The sequence below is a fragment of the Mus pahari genome, chromosome 1 (genome assembly GCF_900095145.1).
Source record: "Mus pahari chromosome 1, PAHARI_EIJ_v1.1, whole genome shotgun sequence".
Classification (NCBI taxonomy): domain Eukaryota; kingdom Metazoa; phylum Chordata; class Mammalia; order Rodentia; family Muridae; genus Mus; species Mus pahari.
The window spans coordinates 27545753-27550584 of record NC_034590.1 but is presented as its reverse complement, the minus strand read 5'-3'; the positions used below and the strand labels follow the sequence as shown (position 1 = coordinate 27550584).

General features: G+C 36.8%; 1 non-coding gene across 1 annotated transcript; it reads left to right on the top strand.

Moving 5' to 3' along the window:
* Window positions 1–4587: 4587 nt before the first annotated feature.
* Window positions 4588–4694, top strand: LOC115063022. The gene has a single exon (XR_003842910.1). It is a non-coding gene; the product is annotated as a U6 spliceosomal RNA (small nuclear RNA).
* Window positions 4695–4832: the final 138 nt, after the last annotated feature.

Genomic DNA, 4832 nt, shown 5'->3' with positions numbered 1-4832 from the left:
GGTGGGCAGGGGAGCAGGGTGGGGGGAGGGTATGGGGGACATTCAGGATAGCCTTTGAAATGTAAATGAAGAAATTATCTAATAAAATAAGTTAAAATATAATAAAAGAAAAGAAGACTCAACAAAATAGGGCTTCCCTCTTAGTGTGTTTCATTGACCTCTTGGATACAACATTATCTTTTTGTTTGGTCTATTTTTCCTTTTTTTATATATCACCTCATTTCCTTTTTTGAGACTAAAAAGATGTTAATTTCTATAAATATATTAGGTAAATTTTCTCTTTAAAAATTATATTAATCTCATTAATATCTTATATAGTGGCATTGTTTTCAAATTTATTTATTTAGTTATTTTAATATCCATCTACATGTGCATAGAGATTTTAAAATGTTCATTATTTAATATTTTGTATATTTTGAAGCTATATATATGCAGATAATTATAAGATATATATTACATATGTCTATGTAATATAACAGATCCTTATCGCCCAATGCTCACTCTGATCCCAACCTTAAGGTCTAACAGTTACTTTCATCAGTCTTCATGTTTGACACTGAAGTCCTCAACTTCTCATTAAACTTAATTCAGTCTCTTCATTTCTGTAGGCATTCCTAACTCTATACTTGAAGACTGTTTTTAATTTTCTTGTCCTTTCTTAACTTGCCTTTCTACAAGTTTTCATTCACATCATCATGACATAATCAAGTTGATTGTTGAGCTCCAGTTGACCTCTAATGCTCTTTTCATCTTAATCTAATCTAAAACTCTTTTCATCTTATTTATTTAAAGATGTTTTATTTAAATTTTTATATTGTTATCAGGTGAGATTTAATAAGAAAATTTGACAAACAGAATCCCATGCTTTCAACATGTCTTTTAATAATATTCCTACTTGTTTACATATTAAAGTTTAGAAACCAGAAATGCCAAAACCACATGAATTTTCACACATATATCTGGCTCTGGAATATCACATATAGTAGGTGATATATAACTGTTAACTGAATGGTTGAGTATTACACAACCTTAATAATACCTTACAGTCATTGAAATACACACATACACAGACACACAGACACACAGACAGACAGACAGACAGACAGACACACACACACACACACACAAATACACATGCTCAAACACATGCCCATTTCTTGTTCAGCCATCCTTCCTAAAGTAGGCCAAGATACCATAACTTGATTCTGCAGACTGCACTACATCTTTGTAACTTCAAAGGATTTCTTAATAGAAAGGAAAACATTACAGATAGGCACTGACTCTAAAATGTGTTATAATCTATCTGGAGGATTAGTGGATTCTAAGTCTTCTTGATTTTGATGTGGCACCTGCTGTCTGGTGATGTATTGAAACCAAAAGTCAAGAGTATCAATTCAAACAAGCTTTATAAACTGTATCATAGTGTCATTTTGTAAAAGACTTAAAATTGCAGAATTTATAAGCACTTGAGCTGTGAAAGTTATTAAAATGTGTGTTTAAAGAGAAATAAAGAAACTGATGCGGAAGCCTCTAAGCCCAAAGGCTGCCAACCTGGAAAAAGCAGATTTTGATGTGCGCCTGGGGAGGCATTCATTGTTCTGCATGTTCCAACCTGAACCTAATTATCCCGTAAATAACTAAGCATGAACACACAAGCAATGAGCATCTTATCCCAAAATAATAGTAGATGAAACTAATTAAACTGGGACAGAAAAATATAACCATGAGCTCATTTGGCAAAAATACAAACTTCCAATTTTGTTTCAATTAGTGAGGCCTTCATTCTGTCCAATATTTACTATATGCCCCAGTGCTGCTGACTTGGATCTGTGTGGGCTTTCCACTGAATGATTTGAAGATTTTAAAAGTTGTGATATGAACAAGACTGTGTATTCTCTCACACCTTCATCTAACCCTGGGGGGGGTGGGGTGGAAGGTGTCTTCTGAGTATGGTCACTGAGTATGGCCTTGTCCATGTTGAAGCTGACATTTTCTTTTAATGTTTTTGTCATTTCTAGAAACAGCATGAGGTGTTGGCTTCCTTACCTTTATGTAAATTAAGATATTAAATAAATGAAGATTCCATTACAACTGGTCAAAGTGTTACTTGAAATGTTACAGAATTGCATTTGGTATCTATATTATGTAGAAAATACTCTTGAAAACAAGGTGAACTCTGTGGTTGGTGGCTTACTTGCTGCAAGCTTTGGGGGGAGGGGGTGTTATCTATTTGGTTGATATTGTTGTTCTTCCTATGAGACTGCAAACCCTTTAATCTCCTATAGTCCTTGCCCTAACTTCGCCATTGGGGTCCCCGCACTCAGTCCAATGTTTGGCTGTGTATATCTGCATCTGTATTTGTCAGGCTCTGTCAGAACCTTTCAGGGGACAGCTATACCAGGCTCCTGTCAGTTAGCACCTCTTGGCATCAGCAATAGTGTCTGGGTTTGGTGTGAGTAGATGGGATGGATTCCTAGGTGCAGCAGCCTCTTGGTGACCTTTCTGGTACCCATGGCTCCAGCACATGTAGCAGAGGATTGCCTTATTTGGCATCACTGGGAGGGGAGCCCCTTGGTCCTGTGGAGGCTTGATGACCCAGGATAGGGGAAGCTAAGGCAGTGAAGCAAGACTGGGTGGGTGGGTGGGGGAGTACCCTCATAGAGGCAAGGGGAGTGAGGACAGGATAGGGGCTTGTGGAGGGGAAACTGGGAAGGGGGATAACATTTGAAATATAAGTAAATAAAATAACCTATCAAGAAATGGAAAAAAAAGGAAAAAAGTGAAATAGAAGAAGGAACTCAAAAATGCCTGTGCTTTTTAACAAACTGAGAAAAAAAAAGTTAAAAATTGAATGAACAAGGAGAGACAAATTATTTATACAAGCAACAGATGTGTGTGTGTGTGTGTGTGTGTGTGTGTGTGTGTGTGTGTGTGTGAATGAGAGGGGGAAGGTGAATTGGAGGGGAGGAAAGGGAGAGAGGAAGAGGGAGAGGAAGAGGAAGGAGATAGTTTATTCTCTTGATTGGTAACAGAGGTGGCAACCTGCCCTGTCTCTGTCAGGAAATTATAAATTGAAAGTTTAAACTATATTCTTTATAACTTGGGGAGGATTTTTACCCAATTGAGGCCTCAGTTTGTTGTTGTCAAAATGCAGTATATATTTTGTGCTATGAAATTCTTATTGAGAATATATTACTGAATGAAAATATGAAAGGAAACCTACTGCATAATTTGTATAATGTTTCAGAACCATAGATTCCATACCTGGTGTCAAACAGTATTCATGTTTTTTAGTTTTGTTTTGTTTTTGCTTTGTTTGTTTTTTTTTTGTGGATGCTTTATTTTGATCTTGTTCAAGCTATTATGATTTAATTCTACCAGACAACAATTTATTGTGAAGTGAGATGACTGCATGGTTGGAGATGAAACTTGGGAATTGAATCAGGGGAAACAGAGGGAAAGTAGAAAATCTACAGTCAGCCTTCCTGCTTATCTGGCAGGAGCTGCCTGTGGGTACCCAGGTAGTGCTTGCTGGGGTTGGGAGCTGAGACTGAGCAGTGAGTGTGTGTGGTGTGATGATACAAGTTACATGATACATGTTCAGAACAGCACAGATCTGGGCAACGCTTTTCTAGAGCTGTTCAACAAGTGGGTATTGAAACTGTGAAAAGTATTTTTGTTGTTTTGCTATAAATCTTTTGGTCCTAGGGAACTCAAGAATATAACTGAATTGTATTATAGATGAGTTGGTAAAGGTGTTTATGCATACAGGAAAGATGTCCCTAACAGACTACAACTGGAACTCAGATTTTTATAGCCCTTTTTGCTATAAGATTTATTCATTTATAATGTGTGTTTTGCTGGCACTTATGTGTATACACTACCATAAATGCTTGGTACCTAAAAAGGTCAGAATGCAGTATCAGATCTTCTAGAATGGGAGTTATGGGTGGTTACGAACCACCATGTGAGTGCGGGGAACTGAACTCAGGTCCTTGCAAGAGCAACAAGTGCCCTCAACCTCTGAGTCATCTCTCCAATCCTATAAATCTTAATACTCTGGCTGAAATACTGATTCTGATCTCTTGTGGGTCTTCAGATTGAAACAGTCCCTATGACTCTCCTCACCACATCTGCCTGTAGACCTTGGGATTGTAAGTATCCCTGATTTCATATACCACTTCCTTACAATGAGCCTTTTCACATAGTTTTACTTAGGTGTGTATGTGTGACCACTACTGAGAAACCTTTAAGATATCAATAGGCATATCCCTAAACCTCATATAAAAATGGATTGGTATCCTCACATACTCCCATGAAGGTGTGGGCAACTTGTAAGGACAGTAATGAATGCATCCCAGAAAAAAAGAGTAGAGTTACTTAAAATTTTATGAAATAACTTTACTCTACCTTTTGTAACTCAATTCCATGGTTTTTGACAGTGATATTGGTAGATGACAATGTCATTTTGCAGTGTCAAAAGTTTGCGCATAACACTTGATCATATATAATTTATAATACACTGCAAATTCTGTGAAAGTAATTGTTACACTATAGTATTTACAGACTATTTAGAATAGAAATCCTGTGTTCACTTCGGAAGCACATATACTAAAATTGGAACAATACAGAGAAGATTAGCATGGCCCCTGTGCAAGGATGACACACAAATTCGGGAAGCATTCCTTATTTTTTTGCAAAATGCAAAAGGATCTTAACTCAAAACATCCAGGAAATCCAGGACACAATGAGAACACCAAACCTATGGATAATAGGAATAGATGAGAATGAAGATTTTCAACTTAAAGGGCCAGCAAATATCTTCAACAAAA